Here is a 17,839-nt window from a genome sequence, read left to right on the forward strand (position 1 = left end):
GATTCCTCTGGGATTTTCCACATAGACAAGCGTGTCTTCTGTACATAGAGGCAGTTTGGTTTCTCCCTTTCTGATCTGTGTAACTTCTCTTTCCTTTTCCTGCCCTTCTGCGCTGATGAGAACTTCCAGCAGGAGACTGAGTAAGGCGTGAGAGTGGATCTCGTTTGTTTTTACCCAGTTCTAGGAGCAATGCCTTTCCCCACTCAGTGTAATTATGGCTGTATGTATTTTGGGGAGGGTAGATGTTCTTTATACATTTGAGTAAGTTCCCCTTGAGTCCTAGCTTTCTGAGTGGTTTTATGTCAGATGTGTGTTAAATTATGTAAAATGCTTTTTTTCATTAATGAATATGTTTTTTTATTATTCATGTGATTTTTATTCTTTAGCCTCTTAATATGAGGGATTGCATTAATCTCTAAAAATTTCATTCAAGCAAAATTTACATAATAGAAAATGAAGCATTTTAAGGTGAATAAATCAGTGTCCTTCAGAACATTTATGATGTCATGAAACCATCACTGCTATCTAGGTCCAAAACTTTTTTATCAGCCCGAAGGGAAACTTCACACCATTAAGCAGTTTTCCCCATTTTCCGGAACAATAGCTCAGACCTTGGAAACTACCCATGTGCTCTCTCTGTTAATGGCTGCACCTGGGCTGGGTTTTCATCCATATGAAATCATACACTGTGTGACTCTCTGTGTCTGACTTCTTTCACGCAGCGTAGCGGTTCCAGGGCTGATCCGTGCAAATAGCATGTGTCAGGCTCCATCCCGCTGTAGGACTGAATACTGTTCCACCTCCGGTGTATTATCACATTTTGTTTATCTATTTATTTGCTGATGGAAATTTAGGTTGTTTTGACTTCTCAGCTATCGCGTTTAAAGCTACTATGAACATTTACAGCCAAGTGTGTGTTTGAGTCCCTATTTTCAATCTTTTGGGGCATATACCTAACCCAGACTGCTGGGTCATATGGTAATCCTATGTTTCACTTTTTGTGAACTGCAGAACTGCTTTTCATAGCAACTGAATCATTTTACATTCCTACCAGCGGTGTACAGTGATTCCAATTTCTCCGCATTCTCCCCAACACTTATTTTCATTAAAAAAAAATTAAGCCATCGCGCCCAGTGGGAAGTGGTGCCTCACTGAGGTTTTTAATTCTGTTTTCCTGATGACTATTGATTTGGGGCACCTTTTCATTTAAGTCTTGGCTGTTTGTCTATCTTGGGGAAAATGTTTCATCAAGCATATAGCCTGTTTTGGAATTATGCCAAATTTTTGTTGTTAAATTGTGAGTGTTCTCTAGATGTTCTAGAAACCAGGTCCTCTGCAGATACAGAATTTACACTGCTTTCATTCTGTAGGTTGCCTGTTCATTTTCTGATATTGTCCTCTGATGTACAAAGGTTGTTATTTTTTTTTAATTTTATGGTTCACTTTATCTAATTTTTCTTTTCTTTTTCATGCTTTTAGTGTCACATCTAAGAATCCACTGCCAAATGCAAGGTCATGAAGGTTTACCCTCATATTTTCTTCAAAGAGTTTTAAGGCTTTCGCTTTTATATTCAGGGCATCTTCCCACTCTGAGCACGTGTTTGGATGTGGTGAGGGAGGGACCCACATGCTTTGTTTTCTCCGTGGATATCCAGTTGTCCCCGCGCTATCTGTTGAAGAGATTGTTGTTTCCCCTGTTGGATGTTTCAGCCTTTTCAAAAGTCAGTTGTGCACAGAAGCATGGGTTTATGTCCAGGCTGTCAGTTTTGTCCCATTTCTCTGTATGTCCTTATGTCAGCAGCACACTATTTCGATTACTGTAGCTTTGCAGCAAGTTTTGAAATTGAAAAGTGTGAGTTCTCCATCTTTGTTCTTTTCTTGATACTGTTTTAGCTACTTGGGGGGGGTCCCCTCAAAAGCCCCCATGACTTTTAGTATTGAATCATCCATTTTCTCAAAAAAGAAATTGTGGGAATTTTGATGGGTATTGCATTGAATTAATTGATCATTTCTATCAGTGATCTATGGGTTATATTTCTATCATAACAATAATAGGTCTTTCAGTGCGTGAAAACATGAAATGTACTTCCACTTATGTAGGTCTTTATCTCATCAGTGTCTTATCATTTTCAGTGTGCAAGATTTTCACTTCCTTAGTTAAATCTTAATCCTAGGTATTTTAATCTTTTAGGGGCTATTGTAAATGGAATTGTTCTTTTAATTTCTTTTCTGGATTGTTCATTGCTGGTGAATAGAAATACAGTGAATTTTTCTGTGTTAATCTTGTGCCTTGCAACTTAGCTGAATTTTTTGTTGACTGCAGTCATTTGTGTGTGTGTGTGTGTGTGTGTGTGTGTGTGTGTGTGTGTGAACCCCTTGGGATTTTCTGTGTGTGAGATTATGTCATTGGCGAACAGACATAGTTTCGCTGCTTCTTTTCCCATTGGATGCCTTGTTTGTTTTCTAGCAATCTACCAGACACGAAAGGTTAGGGATTTTCAGGTCTTTTTCGATAATGTGTGGTACCCTGGACATTTGTCTGACTTTCTAAATTACCTGTTAAACATGGAGCTTTGGAATGAACGTTCTGATTTTGCAGAGAAGCTCTCTCTCCAGCTTTTCTTCCCAGACCTTGGTTCTCTGTTGCTTGCCTCAACTGTAATATGTTGCATTAGGTGGTTTTGGTGGTTCACTTGCCTTAAATTGTTTTTAAGAAATGTCCACTGTTTTCTACCTTGGGTTGTAAGTTACACAGAACAAACAAAAGCCGTTTATATTAGTCCCTCAGGCAACTCTCCAGACAGAGTAAGACAGACAAACAAAATAACTTGTTCAACATATTCAGTGATTGTGGACTATCTCAGTAAACGTTAAAGCTAACATTATTAGATACGGCTGTTGACTTGTTCTATAAAAGAGTCAACTAATTTTCTATTCAGAAGAATTATATTTACATGTTGAATATGGCACTAAATATTGAACAAAGTTATCAGAATATTTGGGAAATGGGTTTTTAAGTAGGTGGTCAGTAAATGTTCTCATCAGTTAATGTTTAAATCCATGATAGAATAACATGTTGCAGGAGCCCTGCAAAGTCGCCCCACTTCACTCGTGCTAGAATCCACAACAGCTGCTCCTCATCTGACCTTCACCACCTCCAAGGTTGCTTCCCAGACCATATTTCCTCCTCTGCTTCTGCTCACTCAGCTCAGGGACCTCCCTTCCGTGCCCTGCAGATACCTTCCTAATGGAATGCTCTCCTTCACTTTCTTGGGTCAAGGTCACCTCCCATCAAAACAGAGTTTAAAGTAGGTTTAAACCATAGGCAGCCCCTTTCCCCCTTGCTCTGCTGGACTTTTATTTTCTTCCATAACACTTCTCATCCCCAACAGACCATATAATCTCTGCATTTGTGCATTCACTGCTTACTGCCGAGCCCTCCGCACTACAACAGAGAACCGAAGGCAAGTGCCTTTGTCTTCCCTGGTAGAACTCAAGGGACAAGAACGGTGGAAGCTGTTTACAGTCAATGAATATTTGATGAATTATGGAAAACACTTATCTCTTATTCCCAGTACATGCATTAGCTGAATTCTAATCCGTATTTTGTTCTTGAGGGTCTTTTGTGAATTAATTTTTATAAATCAGTTTTAATTTTATTGTAAATAACAGTAGTTGTGCTTTTATTAAAATGAGACTTCCCTATAACACCTCTTTGTGGCCTTAGTTTTGCGTCACCTAGACATTCAGATGAATTAAGGTGATCACCTGCTCCACGTTGTCCTATAGCAAATGCCACAAGGATGCATACAGGGGAGCGACTTAGTAAACAATTTAATCAATTCAATTGTTTATTTCCTAATAAAATGTTGATTGAAGCAAATATTACCATTTGAATCTCTCTTTCAAACTCTGATCATAAAGATTTAACTTCAATTAAAAATAAAAATAAGCCAGGAGTCATGTCTGTGGCTTCACATTTCCGTTATCTGTAGACAGTTATTTTTAACATTCACTTCCCAGGGCTTTGTTTTGCCCTGCCTCCTGGAAGCCACTTTCAAAGCCTCAGAAGGTGGAGTGGGTTGGAGACAGGAGTTCAGGTGGAAACTGTGAACAGCCTGAATATTAACACGAAAAGGGCTTCTGTTCCATGCTAATTACAAAGAAAAGATTTGCAGGAGGAAGGAAAACAAATTCATGAAAAAGGTAATTGTGTGTATGTTGAAGGAAAGTTCCTTTGATCGAGTCAGAAAAATCAAAACTGAGTCTTGGTTAGACAAAGTCCTTAGAATTATTCATAGAAAAGAACCTATATGTCTCCTTTGATGGGCAAGTTGAGTGTAGATTTAGGCAACTTTAAAAGAGATTGGGTGCTTGTCAATATGTAAAGAGCTTGATTAGCCTTATTTTCAAGCAATGACTAGTTATTCATTGTCCTAGAAAGCGTTCCTCTTTGGCCAATCAGAGTCTACCTTCCAAAGGTGTCTGCTGGTGAATGCAGAAGGGACCCAGTAAATAACCTTCTTTCCTACCTAAATTATGAATACGTTGAGATATAAGGCAAAGATGTAAGGTGGATGGGACCCAATAGGCAGCCTTACTAGAAATTAAGCTACTATTTTTATTTTTTAATTGAAGTATAGTCAATTTACAAAGTTGGGATAATTTCTAAACATACAAGACAAGTACTAACAGACATAAAGGGAGAAATAGACGGGAACACAGTAACAACAACAGCAGGGGGCTTCAAAGCCCGCTAACATCGCTGAGCTACTGTTGAGCCCTTTAGGCGACACCTACAGCATTTCATCTTCCTGGCAGGAAACTCATTACACCGTCGTCCTTTTCCTCCCCCGCTGAACTCCACTCATACCTTCGCAAGTGCAGGGTCCTTAGAAGGGTACAAAAAAATGCAGGCTGCCTCAGGCTGGTGAGAAGAAAGATTCCTGTGCTAACAGTCCACTTTCCCCTCTCAAACACAGCAAGCACATAACTTGCTCTGCCTCTCCTGGAATAGAGGGTGTGCGGGAAATGTGAGGAGGGAGAGACCAGGAACGTTATACTAGTGGGGTTACCTCCACATGGAAGGAGAGAACATCTGAGGACCATTTGTGTCCCTTCCATAGACGTCTGTATTCATTTGAGATTCGCCTGAGCTGCTTGTCTGAACTGAATTCTTGAGAAAGATTTTAGATACATTGGGACACCTGGATCTAGTGAGGTCCAGAAAGATGGTTTCAAGATGATGAGACAACAGACAAGGCAACAGACGACTCGAACATGCCCCACGTGAATGTGCTGTTAAGTTGGCCCGTTTGCAGAGGGAGCAGAAAGAGCTAGTGAGGCTCCTCATGGGTCTTCGACAAGCTATTGTTGAACTTGGGTGACTGCAGTCAATTCATATGCAGCACCCACATTAAAAAGTGGGCGTTAAAACCCTAGTCGTGAGCACAAGAACCCGGCTCAATCCTCAGATGTCCTCAAGGACACCCTTGGGAGAAAAGTGACTACTGAGACATTTTGCATGAGTAACAACATGAAAAATCTAAGTCTTCTTCAGGATCCTAAAAGCAGAGCACTTGATAAAGACCTGTTATTTGCAAAAGCCTCAATTCAAACTCAAAATGATGTTCAGCATGCTTTGGAGTTCCAAAGAAATGTGTTTGAAAATAAATTTCCCTCTGATGTTTCCTTTCTTTGCCATTTGTGTTATGATGATGTTCAGCCTGGGGCAACTCAACTACCCAAGTACCCTGTTGAGATCAGGGACCCCTGCAGTTGGCTTGACAGCGCTGAGTTGTTATCTAGGACTATTTTAATGCATGTCATAAATCACAGAGAAAAGTTTCTATTTTGAAGCAAATAGAAACAGTCGTGATCGTGGGTTTCTAAAATCCGTTTTGGGGAGTCTTTTGCCTGTAAGACGTTGCTTCATTTAAAACTCAAGATTTTAGAACTTGCCTGGAGAAAAAATAAAAATAACATTATTTTCAGAGACAGACGGGGCACAATTGTGAAGTAAAACACAGTAACAGAATTTTCAGTAACAGGAGAAGGAGGCTATGTTTCAGGTGTTTTTGCTGCTGCCTGAAAAGTAACCGTCCACCTTCTTAACCGTCCCCTGGAAGTGAAACAGCTTCCTTGCGCGTTAGCCGCCGTCACCTTCCGTGCCGTTACCGGGCGGTCTGTGGGGCGGGTGATCCCTTCAGCCTCGCCAGGTTTCTGTAGATGAGGGAAGTCATCTACCTGACCTCTAAAGCTGTCACTGGGGCCGAGGGGTGAGGATCTCTGCCTCTTATAAATTAGTACCTTACGCACGTTCACCGTGACTGGAATTACTTGCCAGATGAATCTGGGTGGGTCTGTCCTGAGCTACTTCGGCGTCTTCATCCTGTGCTGTGGGCTGAGGGACTCGGCCCTGCTTATGCTGCTCAGTGGAGTTCCCATTTCCTCCCAACGCAGAGGGAATCAGGCTAAAAACCAGAAAGGGCGCCTCATGTGTTTGTTTCAGAAGAACTTTGCTGACCTTATCGGGTTAGCCTAGCCCCACCGACTTCTCCCTTTATGTCTGTTAGCATTTGTTTCATGTATTTAGGGGCCCCTATACGGTGTGCATATATATATAGGACGTCACTCAAATGTGGAATCTAGAAAATAGTACAAATGAACTGGTTACAAAAGAGAAACTGGCTCGCAGACGGGGAAAACAAGCTTAGGGTTACCGAAGGGGAGAGCAGGGGGAGGGATAAATCAGGAGCGTGGATTAACATGTGCTCCGTCTAGAAAATAAATAAACTATGAGCACAGCGCAGGGAACCATACTCGATGTCTTGTAACCACCTACAATGGAAAAGAATACAAAAATAATACAGATATATGCATATATGTGTAACCGAATTACTTCACTGTACACCTGGAACACTCACAATGTTATAAATCAACTGTACTTCACTTTAAAAAAGAATTTCACAAGAAACGCCAAAATGGGTTTCACAGTTGAACCTGGTCTCCAAATGTGAATGGATGAGGCCAGATTCACTTTCCTTTATCATTTTTCCCAGCCCCCTCCTCGATCTTCATGGTTCTTCTGAAGACTCTTACTAATGCAATCTCTTAATTCGCTATGACTGGGAATGGAATTTATCACTTCTCCCCTCGCCTCCCCTAATCTCCCCTCTTATGAGTTTATTTAAAAAAGGATGTTGAAGAATTGACAATTCAAGCTCTTCCTGACTCGCATGGCTTATTTATCTCTCAGAGGAAGCTTGAGACTTAGAGATTTTTCTCATTTCGTTCTCTCCTCTGTACTCTAGGGAACTCAACCCAGAAAACTGAGTTAAACCCCTCAGCCTTGTTTCTTTACGTCATGCTGGGACTTTGAGCAGAATCTGACATCCCGGACTTGCAGGGTGGGCTGCTTTTCATTTCAAACATCCCTGTTTGGTTCAACGAGTCAAATCAGACCCCTCCTCAACAAATACATACCTGGCCCGTTACAGAGCCCAGACAGGGACTAGATGTGTGTGTTTAATTTAATTCTAAACGGAGGCTTGGATTTAAGTGTCATGTGGAGACAATAATGAGAGTCATGCATGTGGCAGAAACTGACACGGTGAACACTTCCCCAGAAGATGTCTGTGAAGCGTGAGGGCCTGTGAGCCCCGCGGACTTCACGTCGCCGGTGGGGATTCCTGCTCTGGTGAGCAGGTCAGCCCTTAGGAATAAAGGGAACTATGACTCTGCGGAGAGAAACCACTCAACGCGCTCTTTCTTATCGGGTCCACTTGTGCCTGTTTATAGGTTTATCTTCCACAGTTGACAACACCAAGCTACATGGGGGGGAAAAACAAAACACTGGAATTGATGACAGCTCGGGGCCCTGGGAAACAGCACAGCCATCCAGGAAGTCATTCTCCACAGGCTTATCAATTTTAAAATTGGGTTTATCATGTTTAAAATTTACCATTAGAGATGAGTTTTATCAACTTTTTTTTTTCCTGGAAATACCAACTACTTAACTTTTGTTGCTGTTGGTTTTTTTTTTTTTTTTTTTTTTGAGCTATCCGTGTAACAGTGTGGCTGTCTCAGGTGTTCAACATGATGGTTTAATATTTGTGTATGTGCCGAAACGATCACCTCAGTTGGTGGTGTTGACCTCCATCACACGCCCTTAGCAACTTTCAGACCCATAATACGGTGTCATTAACTATCGTCACCATGCTGTGCATTACATCCCCAGGACTGACTGACTTCTGTAACTGGAAGTCGGTACGTTTTGACAGCCTTCACCCATTTCAAGACTGATTTCACTCTTAATAATTAAACAAACACTTTTGTGTTGCTCATGACATTTCCTCTTTTGATGTTATGGAACTTTGTGTCTCAAGATGAGTTTTTTCACAGTGGAAATCAACATACTCCTTTTAGCTTCCGCGTTTGTGCTTCCATTGGCTTAACCTCCCACTGCAGTTTCCTGAGATGCTTCCCGTAAGTCTGAGAGTTTCGATTTGCTGCGCAGCTTTGACCAGTGAACACTGCAAATGGTCCCTTGTCCCTACGCCCACATTCCATCTTGTTACAAATATGTAAGTTCGGAGTGTCATCTTCTGGCTTATATGCAATAACTGAAGCAAGGCAAGTTATATTAGCATTCTCCTGCTGGGGCGCCTTGTCTAGGCAACAAGCTGTATTTCTCCCTGGTCTTCTTTTCTGATCTGAAACCTTGAAAGCTAAACGGAGCTACGACAAAGATGCATGGAAACTAGATGAAACTAAGTTACTATGTTTAAAGGGGGAGCAGAAGACCTTCCGCGCTCTCGAAGTCCTGGCTGGAAAGCCGCAACATGAAACACACACAAAGCTAACTGCAGACTGTATCTTCTCAACTCAAGGCCACGGATTTGAAAGAACAGCCATTCCTTGTTGCCAAAGTTCTTTTTTCCGCAAACCCTAATCCTCCACGGAATCTCAATACCATGCGTGATTTCTTCAGAACATCATAAAACCAGGATACAAGGAGGGACGGCAGGCAGGACCTTGGGATCTGGCCCGCAGCTTGGGAGCAGGTGAGAACTGGAGAGGTCAGAATACCGGGCGTCGACGTGCAGGGGAAGAGCAGGCACAGCAGCGAATCTGTAAGAGGGGCTTTGGTTTGTGCTGGAGTTTCCTTGGCTGTTTGCGCAGCGTCTTCTCTCGTGTCTGTACATTCAGAGGTAATATTGTCTCACCCAAGCCATGAGAAAGTCTGACGTCAGTCAGCTTCTCAACCATCGTACGTTTGATCAGCTGGCTGGCGTGTGTGAATAGCACCCCTTGAAGTTGTGCAATACACAGTCTGTGTGTCAGCATGGAGTGTCCCCCCCATCCCACACCTACAAATTGTAGTGACTTCCCTGTATCAGTGCAGAGAATAGCGCTGGGCCAAAAGAGTTATTTAAAAATAAAACTATAACCAGAAGTCGCTTCTTTTACTTTCTCAACTGCCCCTCCCCCGTAGAATCCAGCCTTTGGCTCAGATACACAAATACACTTTTTGTTTCTTTCCCAACTTACATGGTGCCAGGCTTCTCATAAAGAGCCGTGGGCGTGCTCTTAGGATTCAGACACTGCCCTTCACTTCTGTGGCACAATGTGCAGGGGTCGTTCCTTTTAGAAAACAGGAGGTGACAGTGTACGGTGACAGGGCGAGCGCTGGAGTCACGACAACCTCGCTTAGTGTCCTAGTTCTCGGCCTTCGTGTCTGTGTGACTTTGGACAAATCACTAACCCTGTTTAGTTTCCTCGTCAGCAAAAGAGGAACGACAGTGCCTTCCTGTCGGGGTCTTTGCGAGAATTAGAGGCAGCGGGGAAGTGGTTGCCTTGGGGGAGGATCCAGTGCCTGGCAGCACCAATCCTGATCAGACACAGCCGTCAGAGGCTGCTGTTCGTGTGTGCTGCCCTCAGCACCTGGGGCGGGGCCGCCGACTCTGGGATGAAGGATTCTGCCCTCCGACGGCTTCCAGTCTGGAGCACTCCCATCTTTCTGCAAAGATCACATCGAGTACTGACGAGTTAGCCCCAATAACTCGCTGTTTTCAGGTGCCCGGCAGGTGGAGCCGTGGCAGCCCGTGAGGGGGCGCAGGGCCACGGGGAGTGGCAGCCACAGGCGGGGTTATGTGGTAACAGAACCCGGTGCCCACGGTTTTGCTGACCAAACACCAGTCCCTCGGCAGTGGCCGGACGCACCTCTGACTGGAACATGTATCTGTGCGAACAGCTTCTTTCCGCTTTCATGTAGTGACCGCTGGTCTATATGCCCAAAGGGACAAACAGATTCCACATCTCTGTTTGTCTGATAAATTTAAGCACAACTTACTGGTGATCAGTTCTTTCCAACTAAACCTGCAAAATAACCCTTCAGGTTCTGATGTATCTGCCATTTCAGCTGCTCATTCTGGGTGATCTCAGAAGGACGGAGGAAATCATCACACATTTACTTTTTATTTTCAAAATGCCTTTGCTAATTTTGATGAGGCTGGCACCTGCTGGGATTTGTCATGTTTCCTTTGAATCTGAAAATCTCCCATCATCACAAAGGGCCTCATGCATGAATACACTCCTCTTCCTTCTTCTTGGCGAGTTTGCAGGAGCCTTGTGCTTCCCGCGTGATGACAGGTCAGCGGGGCTTCAGCGTGACTTTTTAACATTTCACTTTCTCTTTGGAGGTAAAGTGTCACTAAACATTAAACCAGAACATAATATGAGAATTTAAAAACCTCTCTTGCTGATGTAGAAATTCTTCTGTACTGTTTGAGAAAGAAAGAAATGGGGAATGGAATGGTGGTGATAATCGGTCTGCCCAGAAGGAATTCACTTCGAGGCTGGAGGTGTCCCACTGCGGGTGGGGGTTTGGAGCAGCCAGGGAGGCGTCCACTGGTCGTTTTACTTTACCTTTCTTAGCAAGTGACACCGAGTTGACCCAACAGCGTCACAGTTAAACTGTATCAATGGACGTCTTGGAATTTAAATGCTCTGCTTAAGGGAATCTGACTTCCCTGCGTTGATTTACCTCCATTACCTTGAGAATGATTTATACTTCTTTTGAATTCTCATGTATTAAAGCACAAATGGGAGATGACATTATTTCAAATTTGGGGAACAACTCAATTCTACTGACCAATGGTAATTCCGTCACTGGGAATGTCATTGAAAGATAAAGCAGTATCTGTCGTACAATTAAGGTTGTTAGTCCTACAGCCTATGGGGAGAGAGTTATCTTAATTGACGATGCGTGGTATGCTGCTATGAGAAAAGTAGAATTGACTTCAAAATAACTTGTAGTAGAGAAATGTGGATTTGAAGTTTCTGAAAGCAAAGACTCACATTTAGATGGCAGCCTGTTTTGGGCAAAAAGTCATCTATTTAAAGAGCACTGCTGTGAGATGCAGGAAGCAGGCAACGTATAGCCTTACTTGCTTGTTAGTTTTGTGTTAATTCGATTTGCTTAGTGATATAACCAACTTCATCACTCAAAGCCTGGAAGTCCAATAATTTGGCAGCTGCAACCCTAGTATCTTAAATCCCACAGTGTGAGTTGAGGACCACGTGGGCACTGGCGCTCACGAGGGCGTCTTCTAAAGAGCCATGTCTCCCCAGACATTGAAGGGGAAGCAGGGCAGAACCAGGTAAAGGGTGAGGCCCCACCCCTTATTATTTCACATATAAACTTCTCTTAAAATCAAGAGACTATCCAGTGAACTTTCCTTTTTAAAAAAACAGTACAGATCTTCCTCAACTCATGATAGGGTTGCATCTAAGTATCACATCCCAGTAAATCCATCGTAAGTTGGAAATATCATAAGTCGAAATGCACTTAATACACCTGACCTACGGAACATCATCGCTTAGCGCAGCCTGCCTCAAATGTGCTCAGAACACTTCCATCTGCCTACAGCTGGGCAGAATCTAGTGCAAAGCCTACCGTATGGTTTTGGATATGCGACGTGGTTGATTGAATACTATACTGAAAGTGAAAAACAGGACAGTGGTCTGTGTCCAGAATGGTGGTTAGTGTGTTGGCTGTTTCCCCTTGTGACCATTCATGAGGGCTCCACCCTCAGGACCTTGCAAAACAGGTACCATTCTCTTCCCTGTGGAAACTGAGGCTAATATCCACCGGGTGGATCAATCCCCAGTGCTGCATGCCGGAACTTAATCACATTTTTGTTTTGTTTGATCGACAGCCCAATGCATTTTTGACCCTAAAGTATGCACAAAGTTCTTCCAATCTGTCTCTCCAGAGTGGATAGACATTCACTGACCTTATTACCATTAATGCAACAATTTCTCAGCTGGGGAAACTGTAACAGTCCTAGAATTGACTGACGACCCCTCCTCTGGGTGCAGTAACTAAGGACACAGCATTGCCCTCATATCTCAGTGGTTCCAGTCCAACTCACTGCAGCTTTGCCTTGTCCTGAACCATGACCCCATTCTAGAATGGGAAGGCAGAGATGCCAGCGCACAAAGGAAGATTGTGTAGATAAAAGGATTAGCTTCAAATAAAGCAGGGAATATGGGTTTACTTATTTATTTTTCCTCATTGTTATTTTTTTTTTGATTTACAATGTTGTATTAGTTTAAGGTGTATGGCATAGTGATTCAGTATTACATATATATGAATATGTTCTTTTTCATTGTAGGCTATTACGAGCTATTGAATATAGTTCCCTGTGCTGTGCAGTAGGACCTTGCTGTCTGTTTTATATATGGTAGTTTGTTTCTGCTCATCCCAGACTCCTCATTTATCCCTCCCCCAGCTTCTCCTTTGGTAACCATGTTTGTTTTCTGTGTCTGTGAGTCTGTTGATGTTTTGTAAATAAGTTCACATTTACTTAGATTCCACACGTAAATGATATCATGTATTTGTCTTTGTCTGACTTACTTCCCTTAGTATGATAATCTCTAGGTCCATCCATGTTGCTACAAATGGCATTATTTCATTCTTTTTTAAGCCTGAGTAGTATTCGTCTGTATAAATACACCACATCTTCTTTATCCAGTCATCTGTCAATGGACATTTAGGTTGTTTCCATGTCTTGGCTATTGTAAATAGTGCTGCTGTGAACATTGGGGTGCATGTGTCTAAACCTAAACAGACATTTCTGCAGTGAAGATGTACAGATGGCCAACAGGCACATGAAAAGATGCTCAATATCGCTAATTATCAGAGAAATGCAATCAAAACTACAATGAAGTATCACCTCACACTGGTCAGAATGGCCATCATCAAAATGTCCACGAATAATTAATGCTGGAAAGGGGGTGGAGAAAAAGGAACCCTCCTACACTGTTGATGAGAGTGTAATTTGGTGCAGCCACTATGGAAAGCAGTATGGAGATTCCTCAAGAAACTAAAAACAGAGTTACCCTGTGATCCAGCACTCCTACTCCTGAGCACATATCTGGAAAGCATGTTTAAATTAGTCTAAGGAGCTGTTGACAAATCAGGCTGGTCAACAGAACTGAGATGATAAACTCCCTTTTCTTGGAATTAGAATGGTAACACTGCACTCGGAATGTTCTAGGTTAATCACCTGGCTAGAGGACAAAATTGAAGTTCCTCCTAGTATCAAGACTTTATATTTTTACAGATTCTTTCCACGTGAATGTGTATGCAGATTTATAATTCACTGTTTATACCATCACTACCACTATCTCCCGCAGACACACCCCAGCTCAGCCACATGCCTGGATAATTGAATATGGAGTGTCGGACACTATGCTAGAAATGGGGTTCTAGACAAGGCAGACAGTGTCCTCGCTCTCGGAAGGCTGATGTGTTAGTTACAGAGACAGGTAAACAATGAGTAAGCAAGCAAATGAGGCATTTTCACCAAATGACAAATGCTATATGGAAACAGAACAGGGTGTAGGATGGTGAGTAATGATGGTGAGGAGCCGCTGACTGAGATGTGAGTGTCTGGGATGGTCACCCCGCACTGTGACCTGCAGGAGGAGAGGTCAGCTATGGGGAGAGGTGTGGGAAGAACATTCAGGGCAGCTGGCTTAGCATGTGCCAAGGCCCTGAGGTAGGGACGGGCCTGGTGTGTTTGAGGAAGGGAGGGATGTTAAGCGCACTACACCCACACGTGGTGATGATAACAAGCTTCAGTGGAACGATGAAGGATTGCCCTCTCTATTCACATGGTCCAGTGAAAGCCCCACATTCTTTTATGAGGGATAGATTTGGGTGTTCGTGGTTTATTTGCAGTGTGAGGGCCACCTGCGTGGCCTTGCTCTTGGGTGGTGAAGTCATCAGAGAGGAGCTGATTGTTTGGCTCTGTCTCCGGCTCACCTGCCTCTGGGTTTTCTCCTTTTCCTCTCTGCCCACATGGCGAGTAATCTCCCCTATGCCTTTGCGATTAAAGCTGAACCGAGCACCCTGAGGCTGTCGGCTACCGTGGCTGAAATGCAGCTGCTCCTGGTGCGCTGAGAAATATCAACTCGGTGATTTTCAAACTTCCTTCAGGGCATGCTATTCCTAGAAGACGCCTGGAGTCTGTAATTCTGAAACACCTTAATCAAAGTCCTAGGAAGGACATTTTAAGCCATGATCCTTTTGCAGTGAATCATTCCCCAAATCACGCAGACCCTGAGCTAACAGACGAAACTGGGGAAGATGATACAGAGCAGAGTTTAATGAATATTTCATTTGTTTACTGCTTCAAAATGTACTTCTCTGATCAGAGAGGTTTCCACTCCATCCGTGAAATTGGAGGCCCCCTGATCTGGAAATTCAGAATCCACTTAAAAAGCATGTCATACCCCTTAGTCATTAAGGAAAATGGAGAATTCAAGTGAAGACCACGACGGCCATTCCCTTTCGCTTTTGCGTTACTGCAGTGTCACCTCCAACAGGAGCAGGGCGTTTTCAGGCTCATAGCAAACCTACAGGTGTACAGTCTATTTCCACACATTTCTGAAAATAAAAGAAGCTTTGGAGGTCAAAAATCTGGTGGTAAGAAAGTAATTAAAGTTCTGTTTGCACAGAAATTCATGATATATGGAAAACTGTAAGTGTTTTTGTAGGATGGGTGTAGGAAATAAATGGAGACAACCACCAAGCACAAGAAATATTAAAAAAAAAAAAAAACCTTCCTGAATTGCCTTGTTTTCGGAGTGAACCAGTGTGGTCATCTGAGCTTGCTGCAAACAGGACATACACCTGTTTCTTTCTGACACCTGTCTCCGAGGAGGGATACAGTTGTGACGATCATCCAGCTTGTGTTCACATACAAGTCTCTTCACTCTTTTACATGATATCAGGCCAGAGTGTTGGAAGGCCAGTACCTATTTCTCAAGTTCTCTCCTTCCCGGACCACCGTGCTGCAGCCCCGGCAGTCCTTTGTCCTGTGGCTCGTTTCCTTGTGGGTGGACCTCAGGACGACGCGTCCTTTCCTTGTACGGCTTTCTTCACGTATTGAATATTATAGATCACAACTTTCTGGAGTCACTGAACCAAATCACATGTTAGAACACCCCAGGGGGCAAAACGGTTGCTCTCAGAAAGGAGTTTCACATAACAAAGGCATTACCTTACCATACATCTCCATCGGAATAAACCCAGCAGCCAGCAAAATGCTTATGAGGCTCATAATGTAACTATAATTCTATGATAATAAATAAACACTCAAACAGCTAGTGAAAGCAAAGTTACTTCCTCCCTGAAAGGCTGTGCAAGAATTAAACATAGTAGCGTCTGAGCTGAGATTCTGTGCAACTAACACCAGGCTTTGGTGTCACAAGACCCCACTTCGTTTCTGGGAGACTCCGGACAATCCATTTCACTTCCACCTGCCTTTCCATATCTGTGAGATCACGTTGTGGGACTGCGGTCACGGCCAGCTAAGCTTATGTGTGCAAATGTGTTTTGAGAACAGTGATTCACTCCAAAGTATGAGACAGAATTAATGTGACTGCTACTAGATCCTCTGTATTTGAAGTTGTGGTATTAAGGACCTACAGACTGGGTAGAAACCTTTACGGAATTAGCTCTGAGTACCTGTACGTAACATTTTGTTGATTAGATATGAACCAAGTATTTCATAAGGTGTAAGTGAACTGCTAGGTGATCCAGACACCAATTTCTCCTCCCCCCACCCAGCTTTAATGAGATATAATTGATGTATAACATGATCAGACAACAATTTCTTACCGTTATAGCGCATGTTGACATTTTTGATAGTGGTTTGTTAGCATTACAGTGAAAGCTCACCAGTGTGTCCAATTCCACGTGTCTGTTTCTGTGTGATGTGTACTTTTGGAATACATGAAATTTATATGAATGTATACATACACACTTGCTTTTTTTTTTTCCCACTGACATTGATGTTTGTTTTCAGGGTAAGTTCCAGCTTCAGTACTTGAAAAAAGAGCAACATTAGACAGTTTCTTAAAGAACTGAGTTTTCAAACCTGTAACAAACAACGTAATTTTCACTCAGAGATTAAATTTATCATGGCAACACTGCAGATTATTTCATCGCCCTTAGGAAACAGAATTTACAAATGTACTTACAGTAGATTCTTTGTTGGGTTAATCATGACTGTATGTACAGTACTTAAAAGTTTGTCCATTAAAATTGTTTTCCAGTTAAAATAATCTGCTTATTTGAGGCCGTGTTTAAAGCCAACATTAAAGTCAAGCATAGATGTAAGCCATTTAAAAAGAAAACATTTATAGGATATTTGAGAGTTCTCTGTGGCAGGCAAGTGCCTGTGAAGTATAAGAACAGAGGTGGAAAGTCATAGAAGGAAGACAGGATAAAAACTCTCCTGGGGACATCTGGGGAAAAGCCACACCTAGGCCTCTGCTGCCGGTGGGGCTGTCGGCAAGCTCCTCCCCCACCTTTCCATGAAAGTGCAGGTAAATCCTGAAAACAGAGACAGGTGTCATTTGCAATCTGTATCCATTCACCCGTGATTTTATTTTATTCAAGTAAAAGTACCTCTTTCCACTGAAGCAGTCTTTATGTCAGATAAACATCGACGTGACACCTGCATTAAGTGCTGGTGCCGGTGAGAACCTAAGCTGTGTGTTACTTGCCTTTGTTGATTACAGCGACTTTCCCTCCTGGGACTTCCATTGGGAGAATAATTGTAGTTTAATTACCAGAGGTGTCAGCCATTATTTTTGTGGGTTTGTTAGGAAGCCTGACTCTCAGACTCTCAGGATGCTGAGACCCATGGCTTTGGCGTGGTTGTGATTAAGGAGGTGTCCTGCAGTTCAATAGGAGTATGGATTTTGGATTAATACCGCTCACTCTGAGGAACTCTAGTCAGTTCCACTGTAGTGCTGTGCTTAGACAGATAATTATTTTCGTTTGGCTCCTTTTTTTTTTTTAAGTAAAAGTCAAGATATTTCCATGGGTCAAGGAGATACTGACTGCGTTGGCAGCAGATTCGCCGCTCCCTGGTGGGACCAAAAGTTGTGCGGAGTGAGCAGAAGTTACTAGGCGGGGTCTTGCTTCTGCAAAGAGAGACCAAAGAAATTAGGGTTTTTTTTGTTTTGTTTTTTCCTTTTCTTTAGCACACAATGCTGTTCCCTTACACCTCCAGGACAGGCCCTGGCCCGAGGCTGGGGAGAGGGGAGTGATCACGGCTGAGGGGTCTTTTACGCTTTCTGCTCCCTCCGTCTCTTTCCAGTTTTGGAAAATCTCTCTCTGTCTCGTTCTGAGTCACCAGCTTCTCCTAATTATTGTTTGTTCTATTCTGTTGCCTCTTTCTTATTGATCTGTGAGGTTTGTTCATTATATGGTGAATGTGTCATTGGTTGAATCTCTGTCCTGGAAATACATCCT

General features: G+C 42.9%; 1 protein-coding gene across 1 annotated transcript in view; it reads left to right on the plus strand.

Moving 5' to 3' along the window:
• CSMD1 (CUB and Sushi multiple domains 1) overlaps window positions 1-17,839 on the plus strand; it is a 1,691,213-nt gene that overhangs the window by 631,763 nt on the left and 1,041,611 nt on the right. The window lies entirely within an intron of this gene.

Source organism: Camelus dromedarius, chromosome 22, assembly GCF_036321535.1.
Source record: "Camelus dromedarius isolate mCamDro1 chromosome 22, mCamDro1.pat, whole genome shotgun sequence".
NCBI classification, from domain to species: domain Eukaryota; kingdom Metazoa; phylum Chordata; class Mammalia; order Artiodactyla; family Camelidae; genus Camelus; species Camelus dromedarius.